The sequence below is a fragment of the Petaurus breviceps genome, unplaced genomic scaffold, assembly GCF_028583685.1.
Source record: "Petaurus breviceps papuanus isolate PSGF00001 unplaced genomic scaffold, PetGlider_PUasm1.0 98, whole genome shotgun sequence".
NCBI classification, from domain to species: Eukaryota; Metazoa; Chordata; class Mammalia; order Diprotodontia; family Petauridae; genus Petaurus; species Petaurus breviceps.
The window spans coordinates 64,018,450-64,035,860 of NW_027187460.1; the positions used below are offsets into that span (position 1 = coordinate 64,018,450).

At 36.4% G+C, this 17,411-nt stretch overlaps 1 long non-coding RNA gene across 2 annotated transcripts in view; it reads left to right on the forward strand.

The window, feature by feature from the left end:
• LOC138155653 (uncharacterized) overlaps positions 1-17,411 on the forward strand; it is a 55,318-nt gene that overhangs the window by 31,720 nt on the left and 6,187 nt on the right. The window contains exons 2-3 of one of the 2 annotated variants that reach the window (XR_011166920.1): positions 16,747-16,952; positions 17,093-17,124. This is a non-coding gene — a long non-coding RNA (uncharacterized lncRNA). The remainder of the gene's footprint in view (positions 1-16,746; positions 16,953-17,092; positions 17,125-17,411) is intronic. The other variant, XR_011166921.1, reaches the window with a different exon arrangement.

Here is a 17,411-nt window from a genome sequence, read left to right on the forward strand (position 1 = left end):
GGGTCACACAACTGGCAAGTGTCCGAGGCCAGATTTGAACTCAGGAAAGGAACAGCAAGAAGGCAGATGTTGCTAGATCTTAATGTATGTAGAAGGAGTAAAGTATAAAAAGACAGGAAAGATTGGAAGGGACAAGGTTGTGAACAGCTTTCAATGTCAAACAGATAATTTTATATTTGATCCTGGAGACTATAGGAAGTCACTGGAGTCATTTAGTATTCTTTTGTATATAATATGCAAGCAGTATTGTTTAACTCATATCAATTATAACAATGCTTTTTAATGAGCTATGTTTTGTTCTTTACCATATAGAACCTTTCAGTGAAATTGTACCTGAACCTAAGTACCTGCCCATCTGAAACCTGGAACTTTGCCTTATTAGTCATTAAATCAAAATCCACAATCTATTCATTGGTTCAGGGACGTGGAATCCTCTAGGGAATTTGAAAAATGTGCGCAATGTCCCCATTTGCTAAATTTTGCAGTTGTATAGCTGAATTAGCAGGCTAGCGTCCAATATGCTCACTAAATTTACTATTAAGTGTGCCTCTGGGAAGTCTTTTATCCAGTACAAGTGTGGAATAAATTTCTGTTAATACATTTATCCCTTCTTCCCTTCTCCCAAAAGGTAGTGCTGTCTACCATATATATGACTAATGTGTGAGACAAAAATCTCTTACCAGGTAAGAGCAATCTATGACCAATTTTGGGAGTTTTAAGAATACATGAGATAAAGGGATCTTGTCTTTCCAGATTTCCCCAGTTGTTAGCAGGTCCTCCTTCCTAAAATTTCTTTGAAAATATTTTGTATTTCCTTATCTGTGTAAGTAGTAGTATAATTTTGTTGTTGGTCAGTTGTAACTGGTGCTTCATGTCCCCATTTTGGATTTTCTCCGCAAAGATACTGGAGTGGTTTACCTTCTCCAGTTCTTTTTACAGATAAGGAAACTAAGGCAAACAGGGTTAAGTGGCTTGCTCAGGGTCACACAACTGGCAAGTGTCCGAGGCCAGATTTGAACTCAGGAAGATGAGTCTTCTTGGTCCAAGCTCAGTACTCTATCCATTTCACCACCTAGCTGCCCTCATAGTAGAATGTAAACTCCCTAAGGGAAAGAACCATATCACTTTCATATGGTTTGTTTGTATTTGTATTGCTAGCACCTAGAGCAGTGTCTGGAATATGAGGTGCTTAATAAATGCTTATGAAATTGGATTGGCAGAAAAATTTATGATGGTTAGTCATTTTCCGCAATAAGATCACCAAGAAACTCTACCCTTGAGCAAGCCAATGGTCTTTTCTCTTCTTGTTTCTCTCTCTGCAAAATGGGCATAATCCCAACCATTGTTACGAAAATTAATCAACTCTTATAAGAAAAAAAATCAGCCAGAATTTTAATTTCTCAAGGTTTTCTATCCTTTGCATCAAACTATAATGTGACAAACTGCAGTTCACAGATAACTCCATTAAGAACTCACTTTTACTATAGTTTTTCTCTTTGTACCACATAACAGAAAATGTAGTATTGATTAAAATGAAAAGACATTTTGTATATGTAAATATGTGTGTGTGTATATATATATATATATATGTATGTTGTATATGTGTGTATGTATGTATGGAATGTGTGTGTATTTGTATGGACAGCTAGATAGTACAGTGGATACAGTTCTGGGTCTAGAGTCAGGGAGACCTGAGTTCAAATCCAGCCTCAGACACTAGCTGTATGACCTTGGGCAAGTTACTTAACCCCGATTGCCCTTCCTTCCCCTCTCCAAAAAGCAACAAACAAACAAACAGAAAACAAATTCCTCAAAATGATTGCTAACTAGCAATTCGAGGTCCAACCTCTGAACTATTACCCCCGTGCTGCTACAGGTTTTTGTTAATTAAATAGCATATTATTGACTGAATGAGCATCTATACAACCAATCAAGCTAAATAACTATTCAATGTAAATTGACTGATTTCAATGCATAATATATCATAACTTTCCAGTCACTCTAAGTCTCTGTCAGGGGCAGCTAGTGGCTCAGTGGTTAGAGTGCTGGACCTGGAGTCAAGAAATTATGGCCTCAGACACTTCCTAGTTGTGTGGCTCTGGGCAAATCATTTTAACACTATTTGCCTTAGTTTCTTCATCTATAATGAACTGGAGAAGGAAATGGAAAACCACTCCAGTATCTTTGCAAAAAAACAACAACCAAACCCTCCCCCCCCCAAAAAAAAACCAAATGGGGTCATGAAGAGTAGGACATGACTGAAACAACCAAAAAAATGCTCTATCAAAGATCTTTGCCCATTACTGCTTATTGATTTTTTTATTTAATGGTTATGGTTACTATATTCTGTTTTTCTGCTTTGGCTTTTTTATTTTAAATTATTTTACAAAACATCTTTCCAGATTTCTTTACATTCTTCATAGTTTTCTGCCTTAATTAAGGCAGTCAGGTGGCAAAGGATACAGAACACTGAAGCTGGAGTCAAGAACTGAGTTCAAATCCAGCCTCAGACACTTACTAGCTCTATGACCTTCTCCAAATTACTTAGCCTCTATTTACTCAGTTTTCTCATCTGTAAAATGTAGATAATAACAGTACCTATCTCTCAGGATTGTGGTGAGGATCAAATGAGATAGGATTTGCAAAGTGCTTAGCCTAGTACCTGATGTTAATATAAATGCTTATTCTCTTTCCCTCCTTCCCCTTAATTGAATCCCACTACATTAACATATCAAAATTTATTTATATGTTGTTTATATTTTTATTCATTGGTCTGCGAAATATTATTAAATGCCTTCTTTGTGCAAGACCTTGAGCTTGGTGCTTTTGATACTGAAAATAATAAATAAAACACTGTTCTCAAGGAACTTGCAGTAATAACATATGAATTTTTATAACATTTTAAGGTTTCCAAAAGGTTTTTCCCACAAAAAAAGAAACAAAAACAAAAAAAAAACCAACTATGGCATAAGGAGTAAAAATGTCATTGTACAGATAAAGAAACTAAAACTGACACCTATTATCACAGAGCTAAGAAGTAGCAAAGACAGTATAAGAATCTAGCTCTCCTTCTTTCCCCATACCATGCTGCCTTTCAATCCAGCAAGGGAGATTAGTCATGTACCAAAATAATACAATATAGAATGTGTTAAGTGCCATAAAATAAGTGTTAACAAAGATTTAAAGGAACTCAGAGAAGGTAGAGAAAAGCACGAAGATGACGAGGGCACTAGCTTTGCCCTCAAAGAACCTGACCTCGAATCCTTACAAAGCTACTCAATACCAAGTTGCCTTGAAGAAAGTCTCTCAATCTCTCTGGGCTCCTGTAAACTTTTTGTAAAATGAGAGAGTTACTAAAGAGATAACAAAAAATTAATTGAAATAATAATTTCAGCAAATGTGTAAACTATAGAATAAATCCACGTAAATCATCAGCATTTATCTCTATCACCAACAAAACCCAGTAGGAAAAAGTAGAAAGAGAAACTCCATTCAAAAGAACTATGAAATGTATACAACATTTAGGAGTCTGTCCACCAAGATACCCAGGAACTCTATGAATAGGACTAAAAACACTTTTTGCAGAAATAAAGACAGACCTAAATAATTGGAGAAACATTAATTGTCCATGCTTAGTCCATTCCAGCATAACAAAAATGACAATACTACTTAAATTAATTGATTTAGTGCCGTAGTAATAAAACTATCCAAGGATTACTTTATAGTGATAGAAGGGACAATAACAAAATTAATCTGGAGGAACAAAAGGTCAAAAATCTGAAGGAAAATAGTATATTTTTTAAAGTAGGAAGGAACGTGTCCTAGCAATACCAAATTTCAAAGTATTACTTCAAAGCAGTAATCATCAAAACTATTTGGCACTGGTTAAAAAAACAATAGAAAAGTCAATCAGCAGAACAGATTATGTACATGGCCTATAGAAGCAAAGCCTCATGCTCTATAAACCCAGAAGCCCAGCTACTTCAGTAAGGGCTTACTATTCAACAAAAATTACTGGAAAATCTGGCTGAATGGGGGGTTCAAGGAAGACTATCACCTCTGGAATGTGGAGCTTTACTTTTCAGGGCTGCTCACCCACATTTGCTGTCCACCCAACTCTTACCAATGGTTCCAGGAAACTGTAGCATGTACAGTGGCCACACCCCAGCAAAACCATCTTGGCAGATGGGCTAAACCAGGTTGAGGTTAGCTGAGAGACTTTAAACCAGTTGGTGAGTTAGGGGGATGTCTACCCTAAGTGTGTGAAGACTACTCCCAGGAGAATAGGAAAATGAGAATAATTTGCTCCAACAATCATGAAGGCAGCTGAAGTAAATATTGTGGAGTACTTAGAGTTTGCTAACATATCTAAGACACCAAGATCATCCACTGCATCTCAGCCTTTGCCGGTCGTCCTCACTTTTGTCTTGCCACTGGACTTTGATGACTCTGGAAGAAAGAGTAGGGCAGACAATTTGTGCAACTGCATTTCACTTAAATTCATTCATATGCAAATTAATACATTATTTATTCTTCATGTCATTGTTGTTCTTCAAAAATGAAGGATGAATAGAGTGCTGGATCAGTGGAATAGGTTAGGTACACAAGACACAGTAGTCAATGACTATAATAATCTACTGTTTGATAAACCCAAAGACCCCACCTTTTGGGATAAGAACTCACTATTTGCCAAAAATAGTTGGAGAAACTGGAAAATAGTATGGCAGAAACTGGGCATCTTATAATGTATACTAAAATAAAGTCCAAATGGGTACATGATTTAGATATAAAGGCAAATTAGGAGAGCAAAGAGTAGTTTGCCTGTCAGATTTATGGAGAATGGAGGAATTTATGACCAAACAAGAAATAGAGAACATTATGAAATGTAAAATGAATAATTTTTATTATGTTAAATTGAAACATTTTTGCACAAAGTCAATGCAATCAAGATTAGGAGGGAAGAAGCAGAAAATTGGGAAAGAATTTTTATACCCAGTATCTCTGATAAAAGCCTCACTTCTAAAATATACAGAGAACTGAGTCAAATTTAAGAGAATACAAGTTATTCCCCAATTGATAAATGGTCAAAGGATATGAACAGGCAGTTTTTAGAGAAATGAATTAAAGCTATCTATAGCCATGTGAAAAAAATGCTCTAAATCACTATTGATTAGAGAAATGCAAATCAAAACAACTCTTAGGTACCACACCACACCTATCAGATTGGCTAACATGACAAAACAGGAAAATTATAAATGCTGGAGAAGATGTGGGAAAATTGGAACACTAATTCATTGTTGGTGGAGTTGTGAACTGATCCAACCATTCTGGAGATCAATTTGGCACTCTGTCCAAAGAGTTATAAAAACATGCATACCCTTTGACCCAGCAATACTACTTCTAGGACTGCATCCCAAGAAGATCATAAAAAAGGGAAAAGGACCCACATGTACAAAAATATTTATAGCAACTCTTTTTGTGGTGTCCAAGAACTGGAAATTGAGGGGATGCCCATCAAGTGGGGAATGGTTGAACAAGCTGTGGTATATGAATGTAATGGAATACTATTGTGCTATGAGAAATGATGAGCAGGCAGACTTCAGAAAAACCTGGAAAGACATATAAACTAATGCTTTGTGAAATGAGTAGAACCAGGAGAATATTGTACATAGTAACAGCCACATTGTGCGATGACTGACTTTGCTAGGCTTTGCTTTTCTCAGCAATTCAAGGGCCTAAAACAACTCCAAAAGACTCATGATGGAAATTCCTTCCACATGCAGAGAAAGAAATATGGAGTCTGAATCCAGAACAAAGCATGCTATTTGTTCTCTTTTTTTATTTTGTTCTGTTTTGTTTTTTCTTTCTCACGGTTCCTCCCATTCATTCTAATTCTTTTATACAACATTACTAATATGAAAATATGCATAATAGGAATGTACGTGTAGAGCCTATATCAGATTGCTTGCCATCTTGGGGATGGAAGAGGAGGGGAAAAAATTTAAAGCTTATGGAAGTGAATGTTGAAAACTAAAAATAAATAAATTAAATTTTAAAACAAACAAAAAAGCCCAATAAACTATATCTTAACGAAAGAAAGAAAGAAAGAAAGAAAGAAAGAAAGAAAGAAAGAAAGAAAGAAAGAAAGAAAGAAAGAAAGGAAGGAAGGAAGGAAGGAAGGAAGGAAGGAAGGAAGGAAGGAAGAAAGAAAGAAAGAAAGAAAGAAAGAAAGAAAGAAAGAAAGAAAGAAAGAAAGAAAGAAAGAAAGGAAGGAAGGAAGGAAGGAAGGAAGGAAGGAAGGAAGGAAGGAAGGAAGGAAGAAAATGGATGAACAACAAAAACACAAACTGGGAAAACTGGAAAGCAGTCTGGCAGAAATTAGATATGTATCAAAATCTCATACCATATGAGTTCCAGATGGATATATGACTTTGAAATAAAAGGTTATATCATAAACAAATCAGAGGTTCAAGAAAAAAATGCATTTCACAACTATGGAAAAGTGAAGAATTAATGACCAAATAAGAAATAGGGAGAACCATAAGACATAAAATGGAAAACTTTACTTAAAATTTAAAAGTTATTACTAAAAAAACAACTAATGCAGTTAAATTAGAAGGCAAATAGTTAATTGGTGAAAAAAGGAAGTTTCTCTCATATATCCAAGATATAAAGAACTGATTCAAATACATAGGAACAAGAGCCATTCCCTAAAAGATAAATGGTCAAAGTATAGACTAACAATTCTCAAAGAAGAAAACCAATCTATCATCTAATAAAAAGTGCTCCAAATCAATATGATTAGAAAAATTAAAATTAAAATGTCTCTAAAGTTCCACTTCATAAAGTTGACACCCGTCAGTTTGGCAAAGATGAAAAAAAAATGGAAAATAATAACTGTTGGAAGGGTTATAAGAAAACAGACAGAATAATACACTTGGTAAAGAAAAAAAAACAAAAACAAAACCTGTGAATTGATCCAACCATTCTGGAGAGCAATTTGGAAAATATAGCCCCCAAAAATCATTTAATTGTCCATACCCTTTTACCCAGCTATACCACTAGGTGATATACCACAAAGAGAGAAAATAAAGTATAAATATATGTGCACAAAAGGTTTTGTACATGTGTACAAAAAAAAATTGGGGAGGAGAGAGGGAAGGCAAGGCAATTGGGGTTAAATGACTTACCCAAGGTCACACAGCTAGTAAGTGTGTCAAGTGCCTTGAGGCTGGATTTGAACTCACGTCCTCCTGACTCCAGGGTCAATGCTCTATTCACTGCATAACCTGCAAAAATGTTTTTAAGTGAGTTTTTATTTTTTGTTTTTTCTATCATCATAATTTTTCCCAATATCCTTACCCCTCTCCTCCCTAAAAAACAATTCTCTCTCTCTCTCTGTATATATTTTTTTTATGAAAAAGAAACAGGAAAAAAAATTAGCACAACTGATTAGTAGTACATTGAGAAAGTCCCAAAACATATCCAATCCGCCACACCAGTGGCCTCCCATTTCTGCAAAGGTGGGGATTGGGAGTGGTGCAAAAATATTTATAGCAACAGGGAGAAAGGACTAGTAATAAGATTGTCAAGAAAAAGAAAACAGGATCTTTGAAGGACTTTTTTTTTTTAATACACAGAAGAGAACAGAAGGAAGGCCAGAAGGAAACACAGACAAGCATGACAGTTTTGAAAGTTGCATGATGAATTTATTATATATTTCAAAGGTAAAGCAAGCTGAATATAAAATGCTTATTTTATTTGGTGTTTGCCAAGTTCAAATTTTTTAAATAAATAAATAAATGAAAGGAGGGCTTTCCATTTGTTGACCTCCAAGATCCCTTGCCAGCTCTAAATCTTCCAACTTTATAACTTCCAGCAGGGAAGATCAGGATAAGTTTCCTGGAAGAGTCAGGATTTGAGCTGAGCCTCTAAAAATGGATTGTATATTTTATATATTATACCAAAAAATGTCGTTCTTAGTTAAACAGGGTCAAAGACCCCTTGAAATTCATGAGGGAAGCATATTCAGCATCAGGACAGAATCAGACATATTTTACCTAAGGCTCCTTAAATGAAAATAATTTATTAAGCATTTACTATGTGTCAAGTGCTGATGTAAGCATTGGGATACAAATACAAAATCAAGACAGTCTGCACACTCAAGGAGCTTATGTTTTAATGGGAAGGAGACAGTGTATAATAGGGAATGGCATTGCCCACACCTGGAATGCTCTTCCTCCTCTGCTCTGTCTACTGACCTTTCTGGCTTCCTTAAGTCCCAACTAAAATCCCACTTTCCATAGGAAACCTTTCTTAACCCCTCTTAATTCCAGTGCTTTCTCTCTTTTAATTATTTCCTATTTATTCTGTATTTAGTTGGCTTGGAATATATTTGTTTGCCTGTTGTCTCCCCCATTAGATTTAGGGCAGGGACTGACTGCCTTTTACCTCTTTTTATATTCTCAGGGTTTAATACAATGCTTGACACATAGTAGGCACTTAATGAATGTTTATTGAATTGATTTGGATTGATGCCAGGGAAGCGAATAAAGGTCTGTGAAGTCACCAAGGTAGAGAATGAAGCAATAGGGCAGTCCATTCATTGACATGCCCTTTCCAGAGAGGCAATGACTGTTGTGATCAGTTCAAAGAGAAAGAAGTGGAAGAGAGGAGAGCTTGTGGAGGCTGGATGAAAATGGCCAGGGTCCAGTGGCTTCCAATTTAAAAGGTTCAAGGTGGAAAATGGCACGGGGAGAACAAATGACAGCTTTATTGCCCTACAATAAAAGATTCTTAACCTGGGGTCTATGATTTCAAGATGTCTCTGAGTTTAGATGGGAAAAATGTTACATCTTTATTTCAATTTAATGTTTCCCTTGTAATCCTGTGCATTTGTGTGTATTTAAAACATTCCAAGAAGAGAGCTAGACACTTCACCAGATTGCCAAATGAGGTTATGAAACAAAGAAGGTTAAGAACCCCTGTTCTGTGGATATTTGCACAAAATTCATTGAATTTTTCATGCAATTCTTCTTGTAGTCATTGCTTCTCAGTCTACGTGGTATCTAGTGGAGGAAAAAAGGTAGATTATTCAGTAATCTAAATCAGATAATTAAAAAAGAAATCTGATGGTGAAATTCATTTACAAATAAGACCAAGGCAAACACTATTTAAAAGACAAATGTAGAAATTTAGACTCCATGCACACCTATCATTTTACTCATAGTTCTGTTCAGTAAAACAGTAGTACACCCATGAGAAAAAAAGTGTCCTGCCTTCTAATCCAATCCTTACCTGGTTAAAACTCTTGCTTAAGGGAGTGTATTGTATTTGAAAGACTATCTGTGCTTGACCAGGATATAACACACACCTGCATTTGGAGTTCAATGCTTTTCAAAGAAAGGGCAGCATACAGCTGTCAGAAACTTCTAACCCTGCAGAAACGTGTCATACTGATGCCTTATACTTGAAAACAATTGAGAAAGAATGTCCAAGCCAGTGAACATACAAGCACAAACTTCCCATTATCCTCAGTTGGTCCAGGTCTAAGAAACAATCACTGACTGCCTTGAAAAATAGTTGTTGGTTACATGGAAATGGTATCACTGCAGACTCTCCATAGACTGAAGAAAAGGTTTCCTTTGAGATGCAAGCTTATGTTGCTTTAAAAAATATTTATTCTAGACTATTTTTAGGCAAAATGTTAGTATAACATAAAATATTTCTTTAAGAAATAAAAATGTTCCTTATAACATTGTTCATACTACATTTATAATGAGTTCTGAAGAAATTTTGCAAAGTGGTGTATAGTTCTTCTGGAAGAAAAAACCCCCACCCCAAACCCAAGAATGCCAACCTTTACCACAACCCCAATCTAGTGATTGATGGCTGACAGACCACAGATAGAGTTCAGATCTATCTAACCCCTCAGAACTACAGTCCTTGATGCCAAATTCAAAAGATATATTGGCCAGCTGTATAGTGGATTCAGCCCAACTCAGAGATTTCCCCTGATTTCTGATCAACATTTTCAGCAGAATCCTCAATGGTATGATTTAGTACCCACTTGAGCATGAAAATACTGTAAATGATACCTTTCATTTTTGCATGGCTCGTTTAGTCCCAGCGGATCCTACAGTGATTCATAGGCTGCCACAGATTCACAAATTATAGGATGGTTTTCCCCCCACTAAGCACAATGAGGTAGTCTGATAAAAACTGTCGTAAAGGCAATATTATCCTGATTATATCCTGGAATCACAGCACACATTGGAATCACTTCACCCTAGTTCTGTCACTGAAATGTAGTCTTCACCAAGATAATATAAAGCAGAAGTAGTTCTATGTAGACTCATTTCCATAAGTGAATCTGGACCCCAAACCCTGAGAATGATGCCTTGTTTTGGTGGTGTGAATCAAGGTCATGGGGGAAGGGGAGAAGAGATAGTGGGATAGGATCATTAACCAGTGGCAGTGAGAGCTACTTAATACTGAAGATTCAGAACTTCTGCTATCTTCCTTTATACTCAAGGAGAGACATATTTATGAAAATGTAATTATTTTACATTGCCCACGCTACAAGGGAGGGCTTCTATGAAGAGAGGGAGCTGAGTTAATGAATACTGATGAATGAATGAATACTGATAGAGATGCAAAGGAAAAAAGGAACATCTATCAAACATTAAAATTAATAAAGCATTAAAACCAAGCATTAAAACATTAAAAATTCACAGAAGAAAATGAAAAGAAGTTCAGAAGGTGATGCAAGTGGGATAAATTTTTTTCCACCTTATTAAGCTTAATTAGTATTTTAAAAAAGCAAACCATATGTAAGAGAAGTCCTTGGTTCCACAAGTAATCCTCTTTTCCCACCCTGCTTTGTATATTGAAATGTTTGTTGTTGATTGCTAAATTCATTATTTAAAAGATTTTTAATAACTAGCTTTTATATAGAGCTTTAAGTTTGCAAAGTATAATAATAATAATAATATCTAACATTTATATAGACCTTACTATGCGCCTAGCACTGTACTAAGGACTTTACAATGATTATGTCATTTGATCCTCACAATAACCCTGGAGATAAATGCTACTAGCATAAGGATGAAGAAACTGAGACAAACAGATGTTATGTGACTTGCCCCAGGGTCACACAGCAAATTAAGTGCCAGAGGCTAGATTTGAACTCAGGTCTTCCTGTCTCCCAGTCCAGTGCTCTTATCCACTGGGCACTTAGCTATGTACATCCTAATCAAATATTATGTAAATGTGAGCTGTGGCTATCGTTGTTTCATTAGGTTGCTTTCTACATTGGATAGTTCATGTGCAGAGGATTTACAGATGACAATGGACAAGAATCATACAGGATGAGGAGACAGTATGCAGTTTATAGCATTGAAAAGTATCCACCCCAATGAAATGATGAACCCCTTGAAATGTCATATTTATCTGAATTCTCTACTAAACACAAGAATTAGTGAAGTCATATACTTATATATATAAACACAGTCTAAAAGAAAAAAATCTAACGTAAAGAATAAATAAATAGGGGGCAGCTAGGTGGCACAGTGAATAGAGCACCGGCCCTGGAGTCAGGACCTGAGTTCAAATCCAGCCTCAGACACTTAACACTTACTAGCTATGTGACCTTGGGCAAGCCATTTAACCTCAAATTGCCCAGCCTTCCCCCCTCAAAAAAGGTGGGGGGAAATAAATAAATAACATCATATATTAAAATAATTAAAAAATCTCTGGACTCAGATATTTATTAGGTGGGCAAGTAAAGTCACTTAAACCTGTTTGCCTCGGTTTCCTCATCTGTGAGTATCAGATGTGGTAATAATTATAATAATAAATATTATTAATATTTATATAATAATAATAAATAATAAAAAAGCATTGTGCCTGGCACAATGTAAGTGTTATATATGTGTTAGTCATTGTTGTTATCATCATCATCATCTAGTCCAACCACTTCTTTTTACAGATTAGGAAACTGAGGCTCAAAGAGGGGAAGTGACTTGTTTGAGTCATACAGAGTAAATAGCAGATATGAGACTGGAAGCCTTGTATTTTTATTCTAAATCTAATGGTTTTCCTCCTGTTTCTCCTACAAGGAACCAAAACTCCCTTGAAATAATTGAAGGAAGATATGATGATAGGCAGTTGATTCTTGTTCCAGTTTGGGCAAAATGTAAGCTCCTTGAGGGCAGTACTGTTTGTGGGTTGTTGAGGGCTTTTTGACAGAGAGGGGGGTTGTCTTTGTATCCCCAGCACCTCACTTTTTATCTTTTTAACTAGACTCACATTTTTATCAGGGTACTACTCTGGGGAGGAACCTTCCATCCCAAAAAATGCAAATCAGTAATTTCTCTGCAGTTAATAGTCAAAAAGAGTTGCCTGGGGCATTGAGAGGTGAAGAGGTTGTCTCTGGCACTCATAGACAATATGTGTCAGAGACTAGACTAGAATTTTGAGGGTAGCTCCCAAGCCACTAAGTCAGCCTGCCTCTTGTCTTGAGCATAGAATGAACTTATAAGATACTTGTTGAATTGAATTGGGTTAGACTAGATGACCCCTAGGGTCCCTTCCAACTCTAAGATTCTATGTTTTTATGATTAACTTTCATTTAAGGAAGACCAGAAACCTTTAACTTGGGAGCAGGGCAGACAGTAACTTCTGCTCATTTGTCTGGGCTTTCCTCTGGGACAGTGAGAGGGTGCTACTGCTTAGCCCCAGTCCCAGGTCCAAGCATTCAAGCCTGCAGCTAGTTTCATCTATCAAAAACTCCTCCATCTTCACGAGTCCTTCCCTGTGGGCTCAACAGTCAGTTAATGAACATCTATTGAGTGCCTACCTATGTGCCAGCTAGGTGGCATCAGGAATCAGGAATACTCATCTTCATGAGTTCAAATCTAGCCTCAGACACTTACCAGCTGTGTGACCCTGAGTAAGTCATTCAATCCTGTTTTTCTCAATTCCTCATCAGTACAATGATCTGGAGAAGAAAATGTCACATTACTCTAGCCTCTTTACCCAGAAAACCCCCAAATAGGGTCACAAAAAAACTTAAATAAAACTTTGAGTTTTGATAACTTAAAAACTGCACTAAGATTTTTGGGACACCCTATACCTGTACTGACAAGTAAGATATATAAAAACTGAATAAGTAATTTCTGGAGGGGGGGAGCACCTGCAACTTGGTTGACCAAAATAAGCTGATTTGGAGGAAGAGTGACAAGAATCTGGGTCCTTCTAGAGCAAGGAATGTAGCTAATCATAGGATACATTCATGTATCCCTCCCATCCCAATCCAAGTGTCTGGATCAACATCCTGGGTCTGATTCAGCCTTGCTTTTCACTTTCAAAAGGGGAAACTCTCCAAGGGGCTTATTTCCAATCAAATGTACTCTCTGTACTGGTCTCCATCACACTGCTTGCTCTAGGTGCCTTCTTCCCTCCACTCCCTTTTTAGCTTTCTTTTGTCTTTGTTTTCCCCATCTTATTTGTATCCCCAGTGCTTTTCACATATAGTAGGTGCTTAATAGATGTCTATCAACTGAATATAGGAGCAAAATTTGTACCACTCAGTCTATGTTTACCTCTCTAGAACTGGTCCCCTCCTTGCTTCAGTTTTCCCTTCAAATGAGATTTCCTCCTTCCCCCTCTAGTAGGGTCTGCAGATAGCACCTTTAGGAGCCCTAGGAAAGGCTCTGAGAAAGACTACTACAGTGGCCTCTTTGTAAAATTGTAGAGAACTACAAGTATGAGATACTCTTCTTGTAATTATACAAGGTTTCAACCCCACTCCAGAAGTATCTGAGCAGGTGGCCCCCGTGCAATCCAGGGACCAAATATTTTTACAGGTTCTAAACCTATCCCAATAATAACTTAATGCACTATATGTTTAATTTACTAGTTTCACTAGTAAATTTGTAGTCGTTGTTGTTCAGTAGTGTCTGACTCTTTGTGACCCCATTTGGGGTTTTCTTGGAAAAGATACTGCAGTGGTTTGCCATTTCCTTCTCCATCTCTTTTTTATAGATAAGGAAACTGAGGCAAACAGGCTTAAGTGACTTGCCAGGGCCACATAGCTAGTAAGTGCCTGAGACTTCATTTAATTCAGGTCTTCCTGACTCCACTGGTACTCTATCCACTTTGCTATGTAGCTGCCCATCACTAGTAAATGACTAGTATTAATTTACTAATAACTTATATATAATTTACTAATAATTACTTATACTAAATTACTAGTAAGTTACTAAATTTGTTAGTTTAGTTAAGCTAACTTACACTTACTAATTTAAATTAGTTTCCTTACTGGTTTTAATTTATAATAATAACACACATCATGTAGAGAATGAGATTAATTCTCAGGCTTTGTAGATTATCAAGAGAGAAATTGTAACTCAGACCAGCTCTTTTATATCCTGGAAGAGAGAATCTAAAGAACCAGAAAGTCATTCTACCTTCTCAGACCAGTGAATGCCTTGACACTCTCAACTTTCTTAAGTGGGGAGAAGACAAGCAGCATTCTCCAGATGTGAGTTTCAAAATGAACCTTCAAATCCAGTAAGGTGCCTTGACTGTGGGTCATACTAAAAATAAAAATCAAGATAGTCTTTCAAACACAGCAGGGCGGGATATCTCCTGTTAGCATTAATACTCCTGTACTTTTGTCATTCATTCAACAATTATTTACTAAGTAAAGCCAAAAAAAAAATGTCTTCCCTCCAATATGCAAATATATAAGAAGAGCTAATATAGTTTGCAAAATTATAGACTTTGATATTTAGTTTTTAGAAAATAGGAACTTAATTGATAAGCATTCATTAAGGGCTTACAATGTGCCAGACAACATGCAAGATGCTGGAGATTCAAAGACAAAGATGAAAAAATCTCTGCCTTTGAGGAATTTGCATTCTATCAAAGAAGACAAACATACACCAGTAAATGCATAACTCCCTCTGGGTTATATCCCCAATTGCTAGTTACATCAATGGTCTTGTTCCCCAGAAGGAACTGAATTCTATTCCCTTCAAAGTTCTAGGTATAGTTAGTTCCAAAGGGCTGTGGTTTTTAGTACTACTTCTTAGGAGCCCCTACCAGTGTTCTTCCCATTCAATATCGGATCAGTATTCTCATTTGACTTTTGTGCAAAGGTATTTACTAAGCTATTATAGCTTGAACAGTAGCTATAAAAACACATCTTCCAAATTGGGGAAAAGTGCACATGCTTCCCTTGGATACACAAGGCTCCTGGTGGGAATGGGCTCAAACTTAAAGTATGATGCTATTGAAGCACATTGTAGAGAAACCATGTGGTAAATGGGTATCTTAGAGCTTCTGGTTACCAGAAATTCTTTTATTTCTTTATAGATTCTGTAAGTTTTCCCTTAAGTAGAGCTCTCTGCTGAGCTCCAAAGTTCAGTGCCTCTATAGAGTCCACAGCTGTTTAGTTCTCTAGCTCTCTGGTGAAAGGAGTCATAGTTGCTCCTTCCCTCAGGTGAGCTGTCTCTTCACCCATCTGTGTCTACATCTGTCCTCATTGGTTCTTTCTCTACTCCCAGATGGATGTATTATCTGCTACTGGCTTAGTCCCTCCAGTAAAAGAAACTTCCATGGTCAATGGGACCTAGGAGGGAGAATAATATTCTGAGTTACCCTCTATTTCAGACACAATTCTATGTGAAGAGACACACCTCTTCAAGGGTGGATCTCAAGTTCTTTATCATTTGACTGCTTCAGAGCTATACCTTTTACTGAACTTTTCTTATCTATTTAAAGTCCCCAGAGTGGGGTAGTAAGCTTGTTTAGTTAAGCAATCATCTATTTGCTACTTGACCCAATCAAAGAGGTTCACATCTTGTAAAGAGGTCACCAGGAGAGAACATGCCTAAAATTTCATTCATTCTTACCCGGATTACATTACATTTATTCAAATGGGGATATATATAGAACATCTCCTAACCTAAGTATATACAAATATTCATAAATGGTTCATTGTTTAGGTTTTGATGATTTAGAATGAATGTAAATAGAAATCATTTTCTGTTCTGGCCAGAAACTTAGAGTGTCCTCCCCTCCCAGACTGATACTTTTGTGATGGTAAATTAGGTCATCTTTTATCTCACTTCTAGCCCTTAGTCATTGACTGGGTGTTACTTCAGACAAATTGAGACCTGGGAAAGACCTTAATTAAAAAAGACCAAAGTCACCCACTGCATCCTTGACTTTTATCTTGCCCTTGGACTTGGATGAATCTGAAGGAGAGAATAAGGCTGATGACTTTACATAGCTCTGTCTCACTTAAATCTAGTGCATCCAAAAGTCAAGACATCATCTTCACAATATTAGTGGTCCTCTTCTAGAGCTGATGAACAACAACACAATAGCATTATACTGTATTACTACACAGGCACATCTTGTTTATTGCACTTTTTGGCACTTCATAGACTGAAGGTTTGTGGAAACTCTGAGTCAAGCAAGACTATTAGTACTATTTTTCCAATGGTATGTGCTCACATCATTTCTCTGTGTCATATTTTGGTAATTCTTGCAATATTTCAAACTTTTTTGTTATTATTATATGTTATAGTGACCTGTGATCAGTGATCTCTGATGTTACTATAGTAATTGTTTTGGGGTACCACAAACCATACCCATATAAGATGAAGAACTTAATTGATAAATATAGAATGACTCTACCGACTGGCCATTTCCTGTCTCTCTTCCTTTCTTCAGGCCTGAAACACAACAATATTGAAATCTGGTCAACTAATAATCCTGAAATGGCCTCTACATGTTCAAGTGAAAGGAAGAGTCATTCAGTGGAGTAAACTTTAATGCCATCAAAATCTAGACAAGACCCTTCCCCAGTGAAAAGATTCCAAATCACTGAAGGCTCAGATGGTCAGCATTTTTTAGCAATAAAATATTTCAAAATTAAGGTATGTATATTTGGTTGTTTTAGACATAATACTATTACACACTAAAAAGACTACAGTATAGTATAAACACAACTTTTATGTGTACAGGGAACCAAAAAATTTGTGTGACTCACTTTATTGTGATATTTGCTTTATTGCAGTGGTCTGGAACTGAACCCACAATATCACTGAGGTATGCCTGCATCATAATTTGTTTATCCATTACTAAATTGGTGGGCAAGCCCTTAGTTTCAAGTTCTTTAACACCATGAAAAGAACTGCCATAAATATTTTTGCACATAAAGAATCTTTTAATCTTTCTTCCATTCCTTTGGGATATAGGCTTAGTGGTGGTAATTAGCTCAACTTTACAAATGAGAAATCTAAGGCACAGAACAGTTAAGTGACTTGCTAAAAGTTGTACAACTAGTAAGAGTCAGGATTCAGACCTAGCTTTTCTAAGTACAAACAAGGAATAAT